At 40.3% G+C, this 25,469-nt stretch overlaps 1 protein-coding gene and 2 long non-coding RNA genes across 6 annotated transcripts in view; 1 reads left to right on the top strand and 2 right to left on the bottom strand.

Annotated features, from left to right (window-relative positions):
- LOC138976510 (uncharacterized) overlaps positions 1–25,469 on the top strand; it is a 445,777-nt gene that overhangs the window by 333,584 nt on the left and 86,724 nt on the right. The window lies entirely within an intron of this gene.
- The window catches only part of LOC138977465 (uncharacterized), a 34,139-nt gene that overhangs the window by 2,970 nt on the left and 5,700 nt on the right, over positions 1–25,469 (bottom strand). The window lies entirely within an intron of this gene.
- LOC138976442 (uncharacterized) lies at positions 9,394–24,709 on the bottom strand. 4 transcript variants are annotated; one of them, XR_011458997.1, is made up of 6 exons: positions 24,174–24,709; positions 23,637–23,741; positions 21,896–22,008; positions 17,985–18,051; positions 16,761–16,928; positions 9,394–9,712 (listed from the first exon to the last, which is right to left on the bottom strand). It is a non-coding gene; the product is annotated as an uncharacterized lncRNA (long non-coding RNA). The 4 variants fall into 4 exon arrangements; XR_011458998.1 differs by having other exon boundaries at positions 21,900–22,008; XR_011459000.1 differs by lacking the exon at positions 17,985–18,051.

Below are 25,469 nucleotides of genomic sequence, written 5' to 3'. Positions count from 1 at the left end.
TGGGTACAGTTCTAAGCGCAGGGATTTATTTTTTTATTTTTTTTATTTTGTGCAATTTATATCGCGCACATATTCAAGGCGCAGGGATTTATTTATGCCGTGTGAGATGGAATTTTTTTTTACACAATACATCACGCATTCACATCGGCCAGCAGATAGCAGCCATTTCGGCGCATACCCTACTTTTCACGGCCTATTATTCCAAGTCACTCGGGTATTTTGGTGGACATTTTTATCTATGCCTATACAATTTTGCCAGGAAAGACCCTTTTGTCAATCGTGGGATCTTTAACGTGCACACCCCAATGTAGTGTACACGAAGGGACCTCGGTTTTTCGTCTCATCCGAACGACTAGCACTTGAACCCACCACCTAGGTTAGGAAAGGGGGGAGAAAATTGCTAACGCCCTGACCCAGGGTCGAACTCGCAACCTCTCGCTTCCGAGCGCAAGGTTTGTAATTTGGTGGGTGTCAGTGATTCGAGGATGGTCCGATGGGCGGAAATTTGAATGGAATTAACTTTAGATTACTTTCTGCTTTTCTTCTTTCTTTCTTTCTTTGTGGTCATCCAGTACTACAGGTCAGATTGATGAGCATCAGAAGAGTGGGAAATAACCGGAGATTATTGACCGACTGTACAAAAGGTTGATCGTTGGCTTCCCTGGCGAAATGATTCGTGGATTTTGTTCAAGTTACCATGAAATAGACATGAAAACTATGTGGACATAAGATTAAAGATTACAACTCTTACTTATTTCACTGGTCCTGTAGAGAACCTTGAAATCAAAAGAAAGCATGGGGAATGTGAGCAATCTTAAACAAAAGAGGCAGAGCACTGTTTGGAGATCTGATTAACAAAAGAAAGTAAGCGCCCTAAATGCATACGACATGTGTAATGGAGTAAGTGAGAGTTGTCCTTTACATTACAATCAGCCTATATTTACCTTTGTTTATCAGATGGGGAATGTGGGTTTAAAGAAATCTTGCAAGACGTCACTATGGAACGCCAAAAGGCCCACAGTATCGAGACTGAGTCTCGATACTGGGAGTATCGAGACTTAAAGTCTCGATACTCCGAGTATCGAGACTCGTTCATTTCATTGGTCTTCCCTCGATACTGCGAGTATCGAGTATGGAAATGAACCAATCCGTGGTATCGAGTATGGTTGCCATGCCGCCCTAGTTCAGTATCGAGTGTCTACAAAACGATTGGTTAAATTCTGATCTCGAGTGTGAACAGCACCCTGGTGCGCCAAAAGGCCCACAGTATCGAGACTGAGTATCGATACTCAAAGTCTCGATACTCAAAGTCTCGATACTCCGAGTATCGAGACTCGTTCATTTCATTGGTCTTCCCTCGATACTGCGAGTATCGAGACTTTGAGTATCGATACTCTGTAATTTCATTGGTCGGACTCGAATTTCAAGAGTATCGCTACTGCGCATCTCGATACTGGTTGCTATGCCAATCGATCTGATCAAGAACGTAACAAGACAAGCGATTGGTTCAGTACTTGAACTCCAAAAGGAACTGGTAAATTAAAAAGTGAAACCAATTTTTCTGCTTTTATTGCCTTCAGTGGAATAAGGTTAGTTCATGCTTTGCCGGCAAGGTTATTTCTTTTATTTCCTGTGTGTGTTTGCGTGCGCGACAGATCATCGAGTATTTTCTATGGCATCAGTATTACAAAAATGAAATTGACGTTCATCGGCGCTTCAGTTTCTTTCATCGGCATGGCCCCTGATGTCATGTTTGAAGAGATCGAACCTGAACTTGATTATTGTATTGAGTGAAAATGCAACCAGAAGTATTCAACTGGTAGGTAAAATACGATGTTCCATAATGACTAACATAAGCTTACCCTTCTCTTCTCCCAATGCCACCCAGCCAGGTGCATTGTTGATCTGTTCGGTATTTTAAAGCCAAGTTGTATCCCAACACTCACTAGATCTACCTCTTCTGTATTTTGGGGGGTATTCATCGTGCTCCTTCGGGTACTATATAGGAGATATTTCTTTAGCCTATAAGTCTCATGCTTTTGGTATTAGATCTAATCAGCATTTTCAAAATCTTCAAGCCACAAACAATTGTCCTCCTGTTGATACACTTGTTTAGATTTTTTCATTTTAAATTCCGATCTGGATTGCTTGCTTTCGAAGATGACAACTGTTGGACGTCAGCCAGGCTTCTGACAAAATTAACTCTAGACTCATTGCCAAAAAATTCGATTTATTCGAACACGCTGAGCTAGATTACGTCCCTTGAATGAAAAAAAAGAAGATTTTGCGACGAAGCGCTTACCTAAGTCAAAATACATTTGTTCACCACAAATTAGATAAATGAGTGGAATACATGGTCCAAAGTTCGATTGGCAGTACTTTGGCGGGTAAGGGGATAGTCAGTATGGAGTTTATGCGACAATGTTCAACTAAAATGTATAAATTTGTTTTTGTAGCCCCACTCCAACAAAGAAGCAAAATAGTGTTTGCAAATCTGTGTGTGTGTGTGTGTGTGTGTGTGTGTGTGTGTGTGTGTGTGTGTGCGCGTGTATGCACGCGTGTTTGTGAGTGTCTTAGGGTTGTTGTGGTTAGCTTAGCTTCTTTGGTTGATCGATCGGTACTTTGTGCTCCGATTTATTCTTCAGGAAAATGAGTTTTCAACTGTCCAGCACACCAGTGATATCTGGAAGGATGCGAGCGACATTGTTAAAAAAAAGGTCAGTCGTAACTCATACAGTTGGGCCCTTCTGAGTTGTTTCACCAATCCATGTGAAGTAATCTTTATTTTCCAAATCAAAGAACATGTACATGAATTTACAACGATAAGTCCATTATTGTACGCCAGCTAATCATAAATGGGTATTTGAAATACGACTCACATATTTGTTAGATTCAGCTGTATATTTTCAAAACTCTATGAACAACAATAAAAGACAGATGAAGTCTGGCAGGAATGTCAAAAGTTGAAAACTAATGTTCAACAGTGCCTCAACTGTAACCATGCGTGCGCCTGTGCACGGACCAGACATAATCATGTTCTGTACTAGTGCCAGTCATGCAACACTGCAGCAAGACTGGTTCTGTGCAGAATTAAAGTCGTAATCCCACCCCTCCTGTTTAATACTTGCTTCTTGGTATTTTACTTTTTATTGTACACTTATTATTTTGGGTGGTTGTAAGCTTTGAACGTTTACGTTTTATGATGGATTGAATTTGATGAATAAACATTTGGTGCTGGTAGGTCTGTTTGGTTGTTAATCGCGTGCTTGTGTTCGAAATGTTGTGTCCAATGCAGCGCTATGAGACCACAGTCTGGTGGGGAACAGGGCTAGAGAACATTTTTAGGATCACTTTTACAAGGCTGCTAACAGAATAATACTGAGTGTCTCTTGCATGACACCCAAAAAACAAAACAAAAAAGCATACCAACTAACATGTATAGCAGACTGGCACAAATCATCAGATGACCTTTTTGGGGGCGTTGGTTCAGGTAATAAAAGAATTATTTATTTAAGTAAGTGAATTAAATGTATTTAACGCATTGCCATAGAAACTGATTTTACAAACACAATGCAGACACACACAGAGACAACCAGGCAAACAAATATTAGGTTTATTCCATGACATTTTTGTTAAAGACTACACATACAAATTATACATTTGCCCACCATCTCACTAAACAGATACATGTAAAAATAGGTACACATTAAAAAAATAATACTAAGTCGTGTGAATCATGATAGTTCAATGATAATAAATGTGAATATTTGCCCAGATTTGCTCAAGAGGTGTGCAACCTGACCATGGAGAGTGCAGCCATGGAGAACTGATGGCAGAACAGCTGAAACCTTCGCTGAAGTATACCAATCCTGCCCTACATGTTCCTTATGCTGCCTTGCTGAACACATTGATTTTTGGGTAAACACACACAAAAATTGAGAGTCCATGAGTGATAATCTGCAGTCTGAAATGATTCGCTTTGCTTTTTTATCAGACGCGTATCATTGTGATGGTTTAATATATATAATATATATAAGATATATTTCAGCGAACAAAACATAAACTGAAACAGTAAGTTCAGACTTGATCCAAACACACATTTTCCTCAACAATAGTCCAATGCAAATATGTTGTGGATGTGTCCTTAAATCATTTATAGAATCAAAGAGACACAGGAATTGCTTGCTCGAATGGTTGAAACTGTAAATTTAGACAAATAAAGAGTCTGATCAAAAATACTGTGTGGAAATGTTTAGGTAATTCTGTTATGGTCATATATGTAACACTAATCAGTTGATCAATTTGCAGACGATTTGTCTTCAGTCAATGGTAAGTAGCAAAGGGCTTTATGTTGCCTGAATGGCGGGGTAAAAATAGTCATACAGGTAAAAACCCACTCGTGCTAAAAACATGAGAGAACGTGGGAGTCTAAGCCCAAGAACGAAGAAGAAGAAGAAGAAAAAGAGTGTCTGGGGGTTGATTATAAGTTGGGGTTGATTCTTGCAGCAGGTTCTTTAGCTGCAATATCCCCCATATAATCAAGAGGGTATAAATAAGATATTCTATGGATATGGAAATGGATATGTAAAACCTACAGTTAAAAATTATATGAGACTGTATAATTATGTCTACTGGCAGGAACAGCAGCTTGTCCCTGGGAATTTTAATTTTTCTCTACTGAGACTGTTCCCAAGATATATTCTTGCCTTATTGGCTTTGAGAGCTAGCAGGTTGTAGATAGCACCCTCAAATTAATTCTCCGAGTGATTGTTTGAAGTTGCGCCCCCGGCCCCTTGAAAGTGGAACAAATCAAAAAGCTGTATTTATACACAGCTTGGTGGCCCTGAGATTAGACAAATTAGGAAATCACATTCTCAAATTTTGATTGCCCACATTTTTTGTGAGTAAGAGGAAAGGGTAAAGGGTCAACCACTAAATCAATGACAATGTCTGTATAACCCTCAGTACTATAAAGGTAAAAGGTCAACCACCAAATATATGTCTTTAGCCCTCAGAACAAATGAAGCCCAGGCATAGTATTGATCTATGACTTCGAAACACAAACCATCTGCAGTGTGATCAAATAACCATTTCATCTTCTTCTTCTTCGTTCATGGACAGAAACTCCCATGTTCACTCATGCTTTTGCACAAGTGGGTTTTTACATGTACGACCGTTTTGACCCCACCATTCAGGCAGCCATTTGCCGCTTTTGGGGGAGGCATGCTGGTTATTTTCATGTTTCTATAACCCACCAAACTCTAATATGGATTACAGGATTTTTTCCATGCGCACTTGTTCTTGTGCTTGTTGTTTTGGATGGACACACACAGGGGAATAAGGCACAAGCAGGTCTGCACATAAGTTGACCTGGGAGATAAAAACAAAAATCTCCAGCCTCCACCCACCAGGAGCGGGAGCTTGGATTCGTAACTGTGACCTTCCGTATAGGACTAGGAGGCCGATGGCTTATCCACTAGGCCACTGCGCTCGTCAATTAACCATTTAATATAAATCATTTAAATCAATGTAAATACAACACTGAGACTTTGACAGACACCTACTTCTGACCAAATGTACAGAGTTTTGACCAATCCAATAATGGATCAAGCATGCTCTTCCTGTGCGTAACTTGGTTCAAAAAGAACATGTATCCACAAACATTTATGTTTCACTATTTCTGAGAATGTTTGTGTTTGAATGGAGTGTCCAATTACTGTTGGAATGTTTCTAAGGTTCATATTTGTATTCTCTCCCTGCATTCTGCTGCCCTATTCGCTTTGGACAAGTTATCCCCTGTGTATCATTGCTCCTTCAGTTTATTATCTCCTAATTTGTACCTTCAAACTTCACAAGATCAATAAAGCTGTACTCTCTCTGTAAGACTATCCTGTGACAGATTCTTTTATATAAAAAAACAAGTCGCGTAAGGCGAAAATACAACACTTAGTCAAGTAGCTGTCGAACTCACAGAATGAAACTGAACGCAATGCAATGTTTCAGCAAGACCGTAGCATCGTCAGTCCACCGCTCATGGCGAAGGCAGTGAAATTGACAAGAAGAGCGGGGTAGTAGTTGCGCTGAGAAGGATAGCACGCTTTTCTGTACCTCTCTTCGTTTTAACTTTCTGAGCGTGTTTTGAATCCAAACATATCATATCTATATGTTTTTGGAATCAGGAACCGACAAGGAATAAGATGAAAGTGTTTTTAAATTGATTTCGAAAAACAATTTTTGATAATAATTTTTATATATTTAATTTTCAGAGCTTGTTTTTAATCCAAATATAACATATGTATATGTTTTTGGAATCAGCAAATGATGGAGAATAAGATGAACGTAAATTTGGATAGTTTTATAAAAAATTTTTTTTTTTTTTTTTTACAATTTTCAGATTTTTAATGACCAAAGTCATTTATTAAATTTTAAGCCACCAAGCTGAAATGCAATACCGAAGTCCGGGCTTCGTCGAAGATTACTTGACCAAAATTTCAACCAATTTGGTTAAAAAATGAGGGCGTGACAGTGCCGCCTCAACTTTCACGAAAAGCCGGATATGACGTCATCAAAGACATTTATCAAAAAAATGAAAAAAACGTATGGGGATATCATACCCAGGAACTCTCATGTCAAATTTCATAAAGATCGGTCCAGTAGTTTGGTCTGAATCGCTCTACACGCACGCACACACACATACACCACGACCCTCGTCTCGATTCACCCCTCAATGTTAAAACATTTAGTCATAACTTGACTAAATGTAAAAAGGACCACTATCACTACAAGGCATTTTCAGTGTCTTAACCAGCCACGCCTAAGTGAGCAAATTCTTTCCAATAAGGGGAGACAACACCCACACGCATCTTTTTGATCACTGCAATACATTATCTAATAGATTTACATATACACTCTTCAAAAAAAGTTAAGGATCACTTTTTGACAAGCACACCACACAAAACAGACAAGACCGAATTCTTTCTTTTTTAAAAAATTATATAATTGAACAATCAAGGAGTAATGACAAACAAAGCAAAGATCGAACGCGGCCGCCACAATTTAGCTAGAGTGGTACAACAATGTGAATCAGTGTGCCCTCCGTTGTGTGTCAGGCATTCAACACATCGTTGGCGCATGGAGTGGATCAGGTTGCATATGAATGCTCTGGGAACTCCATTCCACTCCTGCTGGAGCCATTGCAGCAGTTGACCCAGATTGGCAGGAGGAGGGTGATGTTGCTGTACCCGACGACAAAGTTCGTTCCACATGTGCTCTATGGGGTTCAGGTCCGGGCTGTTGGCTGGCCACAGCATCCTGTTGACCCTGGCCTGCTAGATGAAGGTGTTTACTGCTGCAGAGCGATGGGGAGGTGCGTTGTCATCCTGAAGAATCGCAAGAGGGCCGATCGCTTGGAGGACTGGAACGACTAGGGGTTGCAGGATCTCATTCTGGTAGCGGACACCGGTCAAGTTGCCCACTACATGGTACAGAGGTGTCCTTAGACGTGTGCTGATCCCTCCCCAGACCATCACAGAGCCTCCGCCAAAACGCTGTCGTTCCAGAACAGCGCCTTCTGAAAAGCGCTCTCCGCGACGCCTCCACACTCGGATGCGACCATCAGCAGGTTCCAAGCAAAAGCGGGACTCATCTGTACACAACACCTGAGCCCACTGCTGACGTTGCCACCTCACATGTTGAGTGCACAAGGCTCAGCGAGCTGGTCTATGATTAGCAGTCAGGGTTGTTCCTCGGACTGGACTCCTTGCACCCAAGCCAAAGTTGTGTAAGCGGTTTCGGATCGTCTGACCACTAACAACAGGTTTTTTTTTCTTTTTTTTTTTTCCGTTTATGGGCTGAAACTCCCACGGCTTTTACGTGCATGACCGTTTTTACCCCGCCATTTAGGCAGCCATACGCCGCTTTCAGAGGAAGCATGCTTGGTATTTTTGTGTTTCTATAACCCACCGAACTCTGACATGGATTACAGGATCTTTTTCGTGCGCACTTGGTCTTGTGCTTGCGTGTACACACGGGGGTGTTCGGACACCGAGGAGAGTCTGCATACAAAGTTGACTCTGAGAAATGAATCTCTCGCCGAACGTGGGGACGAACACATGCTGACAGCGGCCAACTGGATACAAATCCAGCGCGCTACCGACAGAGCTACATCCCCGCCCCACTAACAACAGTGTTGGTGGTAGCTTGTAGGCGTTGCCTAATGTTGTTTGCCGTAGCCATTCTTTGTTGCATGGCCTGCCTCTGAATGAAGCGATCCTCTCTTTGTGTGGTGTCTCGATCTGGGCCGACCAGAACGTTGTCGCTCCTGCACTCTTCCAGTTGCGTGGAATCTCTGTTTTAGTCTGATGATGACAGAGGGAGCCACTGCAAGCCTCTGAGCCACTTGCCTGGCAGCAACACCGTCTTGTAGCCATCCTATTGCCCTTCCTCTATCCAAATCGCTCAGTTTTCTTCGTGGGGGCATGTTGCTACTGTGCATAATTGTGTCAGCGTGTCAACCTTTAAACACAAGCTGGTGAGCGATGTTCATAGCCAGGACCCTGTTGTAGCACGTGCATCACAACCTTTTGCCCTGGCATGCGTTCCTCAAATTTCATGGAGCTATACAAAACACCCTTTTTCTTCCAAAATGCAGCTTTTGAGAAGTCCCACAAAGGGAAATAACTCTGCCTGCCAAACAAAATTGTAAGTCAAGACTCATTGTTCATTTGTTAATTCAAACACATTAATCTTTTAATTATTATGTCGATGTTTAATTTTTTGACAATGTTTTATAATTAGATCAGTTTTTTCAACCGATCCTTAACTTTTTTTGAAGAGTGTACATGCATTGAGGAAAGTGACAGATTATTCTCTTATTAAAATTCCGTTGTAACTTGTATGCACTACAAAAATGACCTTTGTAATTCCTAGCTGTTATTTCACAAACACATTTCATGGTATTCTGCACAGTGCTTGTGTATCCGCCCTCATGATTATAATGCTTAGGATTGGTGTCATATGATTGCTCTAATTCCAAAAAGTAAATGAGAAGATATTTAACTAAATTTGTCCACAACTCTTCGCAGTAACACGTAAATGAGAAGATATTTAACTAAATTTGTCCACAACTCTTCGCAGTAACACGTAAATGAGAAGATATTTAACTAAATTTGTCCACAACTCTTCGCAGTAACACGAACGAAGAGACAGCTGCAGAAGAAATTGTTACATTTACTTGTGAGCAGCGCAGCACATGGACAGAGGAATAAAGGGTTGCTCCAGGAAACCATGATAAATATAAATCCAACAACTTTTTGATTATTTTACAACTGGTTCAATGATGAAGTGGTTAGATCCTGTTGCGACATTCTCAGTTACTTAACCTCCTCCCCCCCCCCCCCCCCCCCATAGTCATAGAGAGATCTCAGCTTAAATCCAAAATTCCAACAAGTAATAATTGTAATAATTATATCCAGCGGGGAAGTGAGTTTACCCAACCGAAGGGTTGGGAATATATCTGGTTGTGTACATTCTCAACTACGCTATAGGCGAGCAGCCATACATCCACAAAATAAAGTGTCTTTCCCTTTCAGCAGCTCATGTACGTGTGCAATGTGCTGGTGTACTCTCACTCCTCTTCTTCTTTCAGGGCACATCTTTTCTGGGTGTTTGAAACTGAGAGGAGGCTGTCATCCAATACCAGCGCCTTGGATTCCTGAAGAACAAAAAGATCACAAAAATCACAAATTTGTTTCAGTAAAATCAGTGAAATCTTATTTTGCAACCAAGGGCAAAGAGTGCTGTCTGCCATTGTCAAAGGAAGACATTACACAAATCGAACATGGTTTTCAGATATAGCACTTGATAACCTACACATTGATACAGTATTTAAATTTCCTGTGAATTTTTTTAATGATCATATGAAACTTGTTTGTAATCATAGGCAATTGTTTCAATACTTTTTTTGATAAATTTAAAGGTTTAAAAGTTAATTCTTATCAGGCGTTTTCGTCTTTACTTATTGTTTTTGTATCTGGCTGAAGTTGGCTTGTGCAATGTTTTGTTCAGTTCTAACACTTCTCTGGATGGGATGTATGCTATTTTTTGTTCTGCCCCGGAGATCTTTAACTGCTTTCTCATTTGTTCAGTTATGGTAATCATCTGCACTTCTTTCCACAGTGACATTATTTTTGTTTTATTTGGATGGAGAGAAAAAAATGTACTGACAAAATTGTCGTCTTTTTTATTTTATCTCTTTTTACATTCGATGCTATGTTAAAAGTGCATTTGATTTCTTTCTGTCTGTGCTTTTTGTCTTGAAATTGCTAATAACTTCTGCATCTTTTGACCAAATTACTTCATACTAACCTTCACCCTGCTTCGTGGGTCGTGGACGACCCAGAGCCTCACAAAATCGTATTTATATCTCTGAAACTATTTGGAGTTTTTAAAGGCCGACATAGTCCTATTTGATTAGTTTAATTACATCCAGGGCTTTTCCCATTGTTGCGGGGTTGTATAAATTAAGCTTCCTGCAAAGTTTTAGGTTTGAAGTCCTCACCAATTACGAGAAATAACTATTTATTGCATTGTTTAGCAACAGTTCTCCAAGACTTGGGCTACTTTTAGACCGTTGACCTCACTTCGTGACGTTTCGTAAACCAAAGATGGCATTTGAGACTGTTCTGTTTACATTTGACACTATCAACACCACTTTGCAATACTGAAATAATTTTTTCTGTGTTTGAAAGCTACAGCCAATCGTTATTATATCCCCTTAGATACAGTTTTATAACATTATTGGTACATGTAAACAATATGAATTAATTAATGAACGCTACGAGTATGGCAGCCTTTAATTGAGATTTCATGTAATCTCCAATCACCATGCGACCTTCCCATTGCCCAACTTTTGAAAGACTATCTTTCTAATCTAAACAAACAAATAAACGATGACGCAATTTGAACTACACAGTCCGGATGATGTTGGTCGTGGACGACCCATATGGTAAGGAATTTTAATAATAATAATAATAATACGAGAATTTATAACGCGCACATATCTCACCACAAGGCGACTCAAGGCGCACTCATACACATTCTTTCGCATTAACAACTCATGCACACTCATATAATAATAATAATAATACGAATATTTGTAACGCGCACATGTCTCACCAACAGGCGACCGAAGGCGCACATACACTCATTCACACACACGGAGACTTAAAGTCATTAACACACACACACCATCAACCATTAAATATGTACAGTTATTCAGGGTGGGATGGGGGTGGGCAGTGTAGAATGCATGGATTATTTGGAAAAAAGGAATGTCTTGAGTGCAGATTTGAATGATTCGAGGGACTGTTGTTGACGGAGGGGGAGAGGTAGTGTGTTCCATTGGCTAGGTGCTTGGAAAGAAAATGAGCATTGACCTGCTGTTTTGAGTTTGGTGTGGGGGATGTTGAGCTTAAGGGAGTCGGCAGATGATCTCAGTGCTCGTGAAGGGACATATAGAGAGAGAGAGTCGGAGAGATAGGCAGGGGCGAGACCATGGAGGCATTTGTAGGTGAGAGTGTTGATTTTGTATGTGATACGGGCAGGAACGGGCAACCAGTGGAGCTGATTTAGGAGGGGGGTGATATGGTCTCTCTTTTTCTTTCGTAAGACAAGACGGGCAGAGCTATTTTGAATGCGTTGGAGACGAGAGATAGAAGAAGAGGGAAGACCAGTCAAGAGAGAGTTACAATAGTCAAGAAGTGAGAGAATGGTGGAAGTGACCAGTTTGGCGGTAGCATCTGTGGTGAGGTACTTGCGGATAGTGGTGATGCGGCAGAGTTGGAAGTAGCAGGTGCGAGAGACAGAAGAGATGTGTTGTTTCATGGAAAGGGTGTTGTCTAGAGTGACTCCGATATTTTTGACAGCAAAAGACAGCGGGACAGAAGAGTCAGAGAGTTGAAGAGAGTACGTGGCTTTGGAGAGTTTGGATGTAGTGCCTATTAGAATGGCTTCAGTTTTGTTGCTATTGAGCTGAAGTTTGTTTTCTGTCATCCAATTCTGCACGTCAGTGATATAGTGTCAGAGATAGAGGAAAGAAGATATTCAGACTGGTCAGGGGAAGAGCTGTTGTAAAGTTGAGAGTCGTCGGCAAAAGAGTGGTGGAGAACGTTGTGTCGGTCAAAGATGTGGTCAAGAGGTTGAGTGTAGAGAGTAAATAGTACAGGCCCAAGGACTGAGCCCTGAGGGACTCCGCACTCAAGCCTGATGGGGTCAGATTTCAGTTTGTCAATCGAAACAGTCTGGTAGCGGTCGGTGAGATAAGAAGAGAACCAAGAAAGAGCTGTGCTATGGATACCAAAGGTGTGCTGAAGGCGTTGAAGGAGGATGTTGTGGTCGACTGTGTCAAAGGCCGCTGATAGATCAAGTAGGGCGACGGCAGAGATTTCAGCTTGGTCAGTGGCAAGGAGGAGATCATTAGTGATTTTGAGAAGGGCAGTTTCGGTGGAGTGGTGAGGACGATAGGCAGATTGAAGCGGAGAGAGAAGATTGTTGCAAAGAAGGTGAGAGGTCGAGTTGTTTCAGGAGTTTGGAGATGAAGGAAAGGTTTGAGACAGGGCGGTAGTTGCTGAGAGTGTTTGGGTCAAGCGATGGTTTCTTCAGTAGAGTAGAGGTTTGACAATAGCAGTCTTAAAGGAGTTGGGGACAGTGCCTGTTTGCAGAGAAGTGTTGATGATTTTGAGAATAGAAGGGAGGGGGTCAGGAAGACAGTCAGAGTAGAGTTGTGTGGAAAGAGGGTCAAGGTCACAGGTTTTCAAGGTCATTTTTTTTAGGACTTTCTCCAGGTCAGTGAGAGTGGGGGCTGAAAGTGTGTGAAGGGAGTGCCTGTAAATGCAGGAGGAGTTTCAGAGTTTTACGTTGTTTATCCCTATTCAGATGGCGTGGGTCGTGTATGACACATACTTTTTACGTTGAATCCTTAGGAAATTATGGGTCGTACACGACCCACATAATCCGGACTGTGTAGTCCAAAGCATGATCTGGTGAAGGTTAACGTACATTAACTTCAGCTATGCAGTCCGCTGATTGACACTTTTATAGGTATACAACCCACACACCCCCTTTCCCAGATCATTGGTGACCTAAAAACAGCAGTTATAGCTAGGTTCAGGACAAACCCTGGACATGAAAGTGCTTTTCATTCACAATTTAGGATGGATAATTTAAATCGGAACACATTTGTTTTACCTTCGGACAGGAAACTTTGTGGAGTGGTCATGAACAAATTTAAATTCATGCACAACTACCAAAAATGCAACCCTAAAATTAAAGAATGCTAATAACTCTACATCTGTTGACCGAATTACTTTATATTTGGAAGACATAAATATCAGCCTATGCATGACCCTTCCACAAAGTGACAATTATATAGATCAAAATGGTCTGACGTTTGTGCAATTTCAAACAAGAAGGGCAAAGCCCATACGACTCACATGCTGTTGCTGCCGCAGTTCGTAAACCGGGCGCCTGTGCCGCGTCACTAAAAACTCACCTGACGCTTTTGGTAGTCCGCCGCACACAAATATAGTTCGTCAGCTTTCATTGATTTTACTTGAAGACTTGCAAGGCTTGGAAGTGTGTTTTTAAGTCGATGACTTGATCATGTCTTAACTTTGTCGCATATATTATGTGGATGCAGAAAACATCTTTTTTGGGGTTACTTGTGATATATGTATTGATGCGCGCACTTCCGAATGCAAGCTAGCTTTTAGCACGTTTTGCTAGTTCAGTTCAACCGGTGCCGTCAAGGAAGACAGACTGATCCTCACTGCTTTCCTCAGATAACAAAAGGGCCAACGAGGTAATGTGATCTTTGTAGAATGTTTTGCTACTTTCCTCATATAATTTCTAAGGCCAACGAAGTATGTAGTCTTGTAGAATATTTTTACTGCTTTCTCAATTGTGGTTGTAACGCCTGCAGGACACGCGAACTAAGTTGCATGATATTTTCGTAATATTTTTACGAGCTCGTTCATGGTATGGGCTTCACGTGATATATGTGCCAGGTCTTTTTGGCTGGACTCTATCTGACACATAACTCAGAGGCATAGTTCGTTTGGTCTGTTTTTAGTGCAAGTATGAGCAACGAAAATTACAGATAGCGATACCTTTTGAGAGAGGCAATGGAGATCATCCTCATGACTTTAAATTACCGTGACATATAGAAGGGATAGTTCCCTTATACTGACATCAGCGATTTGTACTCGGGCTTGATGTGCATTTGTTGACGATACAGACTTGGAATTTGCATAATGTGTGCCATGTTCTGAGTTAGACTCTTTCTTATCTTATTCTTTTAGCCATTTCATGCTCAGTCCTTCTTACTATTGTGTGTCAGTTTTTATGAGATGAACTTGAAACTCCCATGACATGTGTCATGTTTTGAATTGGACCTTTTTCTGGATTTTATATCGGCTATTTCTTACTTGGTTTTATCATTGTGTTTCAGTTTTACGACACCACGGGTTATGTTCAAAAGGAAAAATAAAGCGATTTACATAACCTTGCGTGCCAGTGTGAACGTTGGAAGGAAGGCAGTGACACATGCTTTACACATTTTTCCTACCAAAATACATGTGACCTTGACCCAAGGTCAAGGTCATCCAAGGTCATGCAACACAGCTGTTAATTCAAGACATAGGAAGTACAATGGTGCTTATTGGCTCTTTCTACCATGAGATATGGTCACTTTTAGTGGTTCACTACCTTATTTTGGTCACATTTCATAAGGGTCAAAGTGACCTTGACCTTGATCATATGTGACTAAATGTGTCTCATGATGAAAGCATAACATGTGCCCCACATAATTTTTAAGTTTGAAACAGTTATCTTCCATAGTTCAGGGTCAAGGTCACTTCAAAATATGTATACAATCCAACTTTGAAGAGCTCCTGTGACCTTGACCTTGAAGCAAGGTAAACCAAACTGGTATCAAAAGATGGGGCTTACTTTGCCCTATATATCATATATAGGTGAGGTATTCAATCTCAAAAACTTCAGAGAAAATGGGAAAAATGTGAAAAATAGCTGTTTTTTAGGCAACATTTATGGCCCCTGCGACCTTGACCTTGAAGCAAGGTCAAGATGCTATGTATGTTTTTTGGGGCCTTGTCATCATACACCATCTTGCCAAATTTGGTACTGATAGACTGAATAGTGTCCAAGAAATATCCAACGTTAAAGTTTTCCGGACGGACGTCCGGACGGACGGACGTCCGGACGGACGGACGGACGGACGGACGGACGACTCGGGTGAGTACATAGACTCACTTTTGCTACGCATGTGAGTCAAAAAGGTTACCGAATTCGGCGATCGACTCAACAGAACAAGGTTTGACATTGAGCGGCAGCAATACTTACCTAATCTGAACCCTCCAGACCTTAACCTTTCGGATTATCTGAATTTCCGAGTATACACAAACACCCCTTAGATCATCAGTGACCTGAAGAAAGCAGTTACAACTAGACTCAAGGCATTCCCCAAGCAAGAAAACTGTCGTCTGATTGACAATTTCGGAGGTGTAATTTGGAACACATTTTGGAGAAAAGGTACGTGTCGTACCATTTTACCTACAGAGTCAAAGATGTGTAGAATGGTCATAGACGAACTAAAGTGCATGCACAACAACTATAAAAAATATTTGCCAAACTAAAATGACTGGAAAATTGTAACCCCTTTGTTGTGAAGTGACACTTCATCCATGGGAAATGCCCTGATCCTGCCTGTAATTGCTGCAACTAAGTCACTGATTGTCTAATGTTGATTAAGGTATACTATGTTATACGAATTACCCCAAAGGTAACAATTTGGAGGGCAAAAATTGGGCAAGTTTGGCTACCGCTCAATGCCAAACCTCGTACAAATGAGTCAATCCCCGAATTTGGCAACTTGTTTTTTAAATTGCACAAGAGTCAAACCATTTGATTTATAGAATTTTCACTTTGTGGAACTGTCATGCATACGCTGAAATGTATGTCCCTCAAATATGAAGTGATTCGGTCAACAGATGTAGAAGTTATTAACATTTTTGAGGGTTGCATTTTTTGGGGGTCACCCTGTATAAAGATTTTTGCTGAACTTTAATGACCCCCTTCATTGTAAGGTTACACTTACGCAATGGCGCGCAAAATTCATCAATGACATGAACTCATTCCTCTAAGGCAAATGCCCTGATCCTGCTTAATTGTAACGGCTGCATTCAAGTCATTGATTGTCTAGAGTTGGTTAGAGGTTACTAGGTACTAACAATCTGGAGGGCTTAAAACCGGCTCAGGCTCAGTTTTCAACCTGGTAATGTTGAGCCAATCCCCAAAATAAGATTTGTTTTCCGAAATCTCACAAAAGTCAGATTCTTTTAGGCTACCATTCTTTTACCTACAAACTGGCAACTTTGTTGAGAGGTCATACATAAGCTGAAGTGAATATACACCAAATATGAACTAATATGTGATCGACAGATGTGGAATTTATTACAATGAGAATTGTTTTTATGGGTTACATTTTTGGGGTTACCCTGTACAAACTTCAGTTTTCTTTTTGAATGTTACGTGAGAGAAAATGTTCTTTCATCAAGTACAGATGAAATTCAGAAAGTAAAAATACTTAACAAATTGCTTTAAATCCAAGAGAAGGTGTGTGAAGGATTGGGGGGTTTGAATCAATAATATTAAAATTAATAAAAAGCACTGACTCGACCACGTACCATATATATTCTTACTGGTTGATGAGCCTTGAATGTGTGCAGACATGTGAAAGGTTTGTGAAGAGCAACAACTCAACTGAACCCCTGGCGCATAGGCTCTTCCTTCCTTTTGTTCAGTGAGACTCTTCCATTTGTGTGGATCAGCAGCTTTACCGGCATGCCAGGCAGCTACAAAAGATGGAGAAAAAAAATACATTAACAAGAAACAATGGAGAAAAATAAAACATTAACAAGAAACAATCAGCAGTATTATTTTCAAGGTAACATAAATGTTCTCTGAGCCTGTGCCAAAAATAATTTCTCTTTGTAAAAGCAGCAAGTTACTAATAGCACCATACCTTCATAAAGTAAACCCTTCAGAGTGATAGTACAAATAATTTCATCAGTTTTTATCAATTGGAAAGTCTTGAAAATGTTATAAGAATGCCCAAAAATGGCAAAATCAGACACTTTCACAGAGTATGAGAGTTACTTGCCTTTGGAGTTTGCTTGCACTTGCAAGAGATCTAAAGCGAGTTTCTCTGCACTGATTGTTAGATTTGAATTTAGAAAACAACCAAACTCATCGATTTTATATGGAGATTAATGTGTTCAAGCCTGTAGTTGCTAGTTTAAATGCAGTATGTTTGTATTGTTTCGTCTAGAGATGTACATTTCGTACATTAGAGCGTTCGGAACCTTTCAATCGCTAGCTCATCAACCTGTGAGCTATCGAGGATTCAGGCCCATTGTTGGGTAAGTAATTTTGGTTGTTGGTTAAGTTACCAAAAATGATTCCCCCCTCTGCTTCTTTCTCTCTGTAAATGAGTAGGGCTAGTTATTTTTCGGTAACTTACCCAACAACCAAAATCACTTACTCAACAACGCCCCCCCAAGACATTTATTTATTTATTTATTTATTTATTTACGAGGATTTATATCGCGCACATATCTCAAGGCGCATGTTACCTATTGACATTTTCAAGACCCTGTTTTCTAAGATATTCTGGTCATAACTTATGTAAGTTTACCCCCATTGTAAGACCTGATTTTTTCAGGGTTTTGAAAATCTTAAAAGGAGGATTTCACTACCTATGACCGCCACCCCCAATCCCCAATGTTCAACGTTAAGCTTTTTGTCCACAGCCGGCCGGCCATTCGTCCGGCCAGACATACCGACTGACAGTGAATCCTAATACTAGTGGATTACTCCTTTTAACTTAAGACATGTTTTATTTTACTCACCTGAGCAATAAGATAATCAATGTGCCCTGAAGGACCTCTATCGCATTGGTACTGGTAGCTCTCTCACCTATGACGTAAGATAAGACAAACTATGAAACAGCAATATTTTGTCCGATTTATTTTACGTATGGCGAAGGCGAGTCGAATGAGCATTTGCTTTTCTTGTTGAAAAATTCTAAGGACACAGATTTTCCTCTCAAATCAATGCAATAGAGAAAACTAGAAAGACAAAGTGTGTTGAGATCTTCACTTTTATTTTTAAAAAGGATACATATATCACTATGCAATTCTAACGTTTTCAAAAATTGATATCACTGAGGGTGCCCAGGTTATGCTATCTGCATGTAGTAATTCTTTCTTTCTTTCTTTGGTGTTTAACGTCGTTTTCAACCGTTCAAGGTTATATCGCGACGGGGAAAGGGGGGAGATGGGATAGAGCCACTTGTTAATTGTTTCTTGTTCACAAAAGCACTAATCAAAAAAATTGCTCCAGGGGCTTGCAACGTAGTACAATATATGACCTTACTGGGAGAATGCAAGTTTCCAGTACAAAGGACTTAACATTTCTTACATACTGCATGTAGTAATGACCTAACACCACAGGTGTAGCAGTTCTCTAGTCTGGTTGGCCCAGTTATATTTTGTTTGTTTGTTTGCTTAACGCCCAGCCGACCACGAAGGGCCATATCAGGGCGGTGCTGCTTTGACATATAACGTGCGCCACACACAAGACAGAAGTCGCAGCACAGGCTTCATGTCTCACCCAGTCACATTATTCTGACACCGAACGAACCAGTCCTAGCACTAACCCCATAATGCCAGACGCCAGGCGGAGCAGCCACTAGATTGCCAATTTTAAAGTCTTAGGTATGACCCGGCCGGGGTTCGAACCCACAACCTCCCGATCACGGGGCGGACGCCTTACCACTAGGCCAACCGTGCCGGTCTCCCAGTTATATGACAGTAAGCGTACATGGTAGAGTGATGCCCTGTCAATGTCATGTAGTCTCAAACTTGAACAGAAATCCCAAACAAAATTATCATCATTCCCATAACAGTTATAGTCAACAATAATGTCAGCTCTGAATAAGAGTTAAGACAATGAAAAATAAAACGAAAAAAAACAAATGACCTGTATCCATGAACTTATGAAGAGCAGCTAAGATTCTCCCTAGCTGTAAGCTGTAAGCGTTCAAACAAAAGGATGGATTCGTTGTATGTAAAAGCTCGGTGGTCTGAGATCAGATTCTGGCCGTGCACAGGATGCGGATGGTAACATAAATAATTTGTGTAGAGTAAAAACAATCACAACTGGCCATACATTTAAGGCTGGAGTACACTTTGGAAAGTACGTTGGAGTAGCCTCCCTTCCCGGATTTAGAACGTGTTTCGTGTCGTAACAGATTATCCACTTATTAGCCATATCCGTATGCAAAATAATGAAACAAACATTAGGAAATGGCAGACGTTTACAAATATCGACATTCTCTATCGATATATCAGTGCAATAAAAACAAGTCGCGTAAGGCGAAAATACAACATTTAGTCAAGTAGCTGTCGAACTCACAGAATGAAACTGAACGCAATGCAACGCAGCAAGACCGTATACTCGTAGCATCGTCAGTCCACCGCGCACGGCAAAGGCAGTGAAATTGACAGGAAGAGCGGGGTAGTACTTGCGCTGAGAAGGATAGCACGCTTTTCTGTACCTCTGTTTGTTTTAACTTTCTGAGCGTGTTTTTAATCCAAACATATCATATCTATATGTTTTTGGAATCAGGAACCGACAAGGAATAAGATGAAAGTGTTTTTGAATTGATTTCAAAAATTTAATTTTGATAATAATTTTTATATATTTAATTTTCAGAGCTTGTTTTTAATCCGAATATAACATATTTATATGTTTTTGGAATCAGCAAATGATGGAGAATAAGATGAACGTAAATTTGGATCGTTTTAGAAAAAAATATTTTTTTTTACAATTTTCAGATTTTTAATGACCAAAGTCATTAATTAATTTTTAAGCCACCAAGCTGAAATGCAATACCGAAGTCCGGACTTCGTCGAAGACTACTTGACCAAAATTTCAACCAATTTGGTTGAAAAATGAGAGCGTGACAGTGCCGCCTCAACTTTCACGAAAAGCCGGATATGACGTCATCAAAGACATTTATCAAAAAAATGAAAAAAACGTATGGGGATATCATACCCAGGAACTCTCATGTCAAATTTCATAAAGATCGGTCCAGTAGTTTGGTCTGAATCGCTCTACACGCACGCACGCACGCACACACGCACGCACACACACACATACACCACGACCCTCGTTTCGATTCCCCCTCGATGTTAAAACATTTAGTCAAAACTTGACAAAATGTAAAAACAATCGTTAGAACTTGCATTTACGACATGTCGTGCGTGAGAACGTGTCAGTAAACAAGCACTTGTTGCCTGGCTGACGAACCCTACGAGTCAATCTAAAACAGCCAAGTAATGGAAAGCAGTCTGCCGATAAACATAACAAACTACAGATGAAAAAGTGTGTTCATCCCTGCTCTGGATAAAAGACATCGGACTGATGACAACGTGGCAGCGTTCACGCGAAAATATTTTTTTCAGATTATCCATTCTACATTTTATTGCACGTACTTGGGGCAGATCTGAATTTCACACTAGAAGATGACAAATCGGTCTTGTGAGTTGAGAACTACATGTTCTTTGCCGACAGAAATCACGATGGGACAAGATGCAGATTGTGTTGAAGAGATGTTTGCAGATCATTGCATCTACATTTTATTGCTCAGATCAATGCACGTAGTTGGGGTAGATCTGAATTTCGCAATGGAAGACACAAATCCGTCTTGTGAGATAAGAACCACATGTTCTTGGGCGGCAGAAATCACTATGGGACAAAATGAGGATTGTGTTGAGGGGGTTAATACTGACTGACTTTAGATGAAGAGTTCCTAGACCTGGTTTTTGTAAAGAGGCATCATGATGATATCCTGGTTTTTACATTTAGTCAAGTTTTGACTAAATGTTTTAACATAGAGGGGGAATCGAAACGAGGGTCGTGGTGTATGTGTGTGTGTGTGTGTTTATGTGTGTGTGTGTATGTGTGTGTGTGCGTGCGTGCGTGCGTGTAGAGCGATTCAGACCAAACTACTGGACCGATCTTTATGAAATTTTACATGAGAGTTCCTGGGATTGATATCCCCGAACGTTTTTTCTTTTTTTTTGGATAAATGTCTTTGATGACGTCATATCCGGCTTTTCGTGAAAGTTGAGGCGGCACTGTCACGCCCTCATTTTTCAACCAAATTGGTTGAAATTTTGGTCAAGTAATCTTCGACGAAGCCCGGACTTCGGTATTGCATTTCAACGTGGTGGCTTAAAAATTAATTAATGACTTTGGTTATTAAAAATCTGAAAATTGTAAAAAAAAAAAAAGTTTTATAAAACGATCCAAATTTACGTTTATCTTATTCTCCATCATTTGCTGATTCCAAAAGCATATAAATATGTTATATTCGGATTAAAAACAAGCTCTGAAAATTAAATATATAAAAATTATTATCAAAATTAAATTAATAAAAAAAAAATAAAAACACATAATTTATATACATGTAACCCTCCACCACAGAATGAGTCGCATGTCACCTTTGCATGATTTTCATATTTTTACATTTATCTAAAGAGTTTTTTATTTTATGCTCTATCCAGAGGTGAAAACCGTTTTAGAAAAGAGCGAAAACTGTTTGAGTTATAAGCCTGTGACTAAGGTGACCCTCACACTGTTACCAGACACTCCCCGGACTTATATTTAAGCCTAGCGCAGAACCGCGCGAGGTGACATGTGACTCATTTCATGGTGGAGGGTCACATATAAGCTACTTCTAAAGAGAACTTACCTACATTTTTAGAGCAAAGGATGATGTTGATTCTTCACTGGCTCAGTATATAAACCCCTGTCTGCAGATCATCTGTCAACTTTGAAACAAATAGCACTGCAGACTGACCGGCACTGCAAAATAAATGTCATTTTCAGCTGCCAAACATATATCAAAACAATACAAACATCCCTGTGACAACAAACACAAGTTACACCGCTTTACAATTTATTTCAGTGCCTTGTCACTGTAATAGAATTCAAAAGAAAAACACGCTGTGGATGGCACTTAAACATTTTATTGAAAAATTGCATCTATCTATATATATACGACTAGTGTCTGTGTGTGTGTGTGTGTGTGTGTGTGTTCGCGATGCACGGCCAAAGTTCTCGATGGATCTGCTTCAAATTTGGTGGGCATATTCAGGTAGACCCCGGACACAACCTGGTCGATGAGAATTTTCAACACGTGCTCTCAGTGCGCAGCGCTGAACCGATTTTGATTTTTCTGTTCATCTTCCCAGATCCATTCCCAGTAACTCTTCCTTATCTTCTCCAGTGTTTTGCGCTTATCTCCCTTCCTTCATGTGGCGTCAATCCATATTCCCGTTTCTATTTTTAGAAGGTCACTGTCGACAACGCTCATTCCATATTCCCGTTATACTATTTTTAGAAAGTCACTGTCCCGGCGAAGCCGGGTATTACTCTTCCTTATCTTCTCCAGTATTTTGCGCGTTTATCTCCCTTCCTTCGTGCGGTGCGCCGGTTTGCCGGCGTACACCCGGCAAAGCCGAGTCCCCGGCGCGGCCGGGTATTCGGCTTGACTTCTTCCCGGCGAAGCCGTACCCGGCGAAGCGGGTATTCATCTAGTATGCTAACAAATGGCTCTCATTCAAATAGCCGGTGATAACCCAAAAGCATTAGGTTAAATAGAGAATACTAGTTACTACATGGCTTACTGTGTCGTACCAGATTTACACTCGTTTTTGTAAATATTGAACAGCGAGCGAAAGCGAGATGTTCACTATTTGAAAAAGCAACGAGTGTAAATCTGGTACGACACAGCAAGCCATGTAGTATTCTGTTGATCCTACATACTGTACTTGCATGTATTTGACTGAAAATGTCTTGCAGTCGAGGCAGCTAAATTGAAGATGCTTGTTTTTGAACCTCGATCTCTTCTAAAGCCTCGTGCAATCTATTACGTCAAAGCAAAGGAAGTCACTCATTGAGGGTAATTAGCGAGCACAATTTTTGTTTCTATTATGACGTTTGTCTCGGTGACTTTGGCATCATAAGCAGTGGAAAAACAGGTCCCTACCAGACTTGCTTGACATCACATGACCTCATTTACATGATATAAACATGTGTGATTTGAACAATTATTATCTCACGGGTGTCTCTCTCACGTATACAGTAGGATAAATGGAAATACATGTACAGAATAAAGATTCATTACACACTTGCTGTAGATAAATGAAAAGTGATACAATTTAAAAAGAACACAAGATTGAAATGTGAATACAGACTGACAAATTCATCAAATTCAGCTAGTTTCACTCAGAATCACTGCCTTTGTGGAATTACCTTAACACACTGGTACCAATAGTATTGGGAACATATTTTAACTTTTAAGGCATTATTAACATTATCAATCAATTCAGAGTTTAGTGATAGTGATACTGTTATGTTCTTGTTAAACTTAAAGCAATGAATGACCTGCACAATCATGTATAAGTTATAATGATAAAATTGAAAAGTACCTGAAGAAAAATCAGACAGCTGTGCTGTTTTGATGAATGATGAAGCAGCTCTGGTTCATCTGGAGGTGACATCATCATCACAGCAGGATCAAAAGTCCAGGACAACTGTACATAATATAAATAAAAAACCATCTGAATTGCGCTGACCATGATGTATACATGTATCACTATCAATGATTCATTTACATCAATTGAAAAAACAAACATTTTAAAGTAACTTAAAACAACTGAGTCAAATTAGCAGGAAAACATAAAATACTCACACAGATAATCAAACTTTATTTCCTCGATTATAATGATCCTGTGAATTATGAGTCAGTCACACACACACATACTTGTACAGAGTGCAACACATACATCACAATTAATTCACATTCACACGCATAAAGTGACAAGTGTGTGGAACTTTACTAGTTGTACATGCCTTGACCTTGTGACACTGACACCATCGGCAAGGGCCACTGCCAACAGCACACCGTATTCAGTTGCCTTTAGAAGCTATGCATACTTACGTTGTGAAATATGATGAATACTTACCATTCTGGTCACTGACAATTCCAAGCAAAATGTTCCCATGGTGATACTGGTCGTCATTTGCGAACATCCGCAGTTTGCATGTAGCTGGCGTCCAAAAGACAACAGTTCAGCCAGTACTTTGCCGGGATCTGTGTTGGCTTTTCGTCGGAGGTGAACACGAAGAACTTGCTCATTTCAACGCACTATACATTCACAGCATGGCCGTCAAAAACAAACAGTGGGCTTTCTACTGCCAGCAATGACTTCAGCTCCTCAGTTTCAGTCGAGAAATTAATATATATATGTCATCGATGTCGCACGTTTACTTTCACAAAATAATGAGCTTACCAAAGGGAAGTCACTCACGTCGTTGGACTGGCTATTTACACAAGCAGTTGTGCAACATAGACCGTGTTCGTCGAAGCCAGGCTATCTACACAAGTGTGAAGTGAGCAATCAGCGTTCGAGCTCAGCCGATATTCGTGATTTCATGGCGTCATTTTCTGAATTATTTGTGTTGTTCAACTTGAAGCTGAATAAAAAGTGCCGTGTGTGTGTGTGTGTGTGTGTGAGCCAGTGTGCCGTGTGTGTGTGTGTGTGTGTGTGTGTGTGTGTGTGTGTGTGCCGGGTGTCTGTGTCAGTGTCACGGTGTGTGTGTGCGTGTGTTACATGTCACTATTGCCGGGACGTCAGCCAGGCTTCTGCTAAAATAAACTGTCCAGACGGAATGCTTTCCCGCCAAGTTAAAGAGACGGTACAATCATCTAGAGAGACTAAGAAACGCGGCATGTTAAGACTGATTTTCATAATATATTTAAGCAGATTTGTGCTGACTGACACTGATTTTATCCCACAATTCATCAGTGTTAATTGAATGATCAGTCAATAGCATTCGAAAACGGAGAGTACGTGTTACGTCACTTGGCCGCAAGTGTCAGCATTTTTGTAGGGAGAGGGAGCCAGAGTGTGTGCGTGCACTGTGAAACTTGTAGGTTTTTTGTTCATTTTATAGTATTGTTTACTTTCCAGGCTAAATTTGCAAACAGACTGCACAAATTCAAAAACCTCTCCCCACTTGTGGTTAATAGGCTGGATAATGTATGTACCCACATTAATTTATGCTTGAGGACAAAGAAAGCCACTCTCCCTACTTGTGTAAATAGCTTAGCCTTGTTGAAAACAATATATACACAATTACTTCTGTATGTATAGCCTTTGTCACAGGGACTAAAGCCGAAAATGGTATAGATTTTGCATAAATGATAATGCAAATGCAGCAAATAGACCGATGTTTACACAAATAATCAACAGTTTCAC

This window comes from Littorina saxatilis, linkage group LG9, assembly GCF_037325665.1.
Source record: "Littorina saxatilis isolate snail1 linkage group LG9, US_GU_Lsax_2.0, whole genome shotgun sequence".
Lineage (NCBI taxonomy): Eukaryota > Metazoa > Mollusca > Gastropoda > Littorinimorpha > Littorinidae > Littorina > Littorina saxatilis.
The sequence above is the reverse complement of the archived record's forward strand: the minus strand, read 5'-3'. Positions and strand labels throughout refer to the sequence as shown.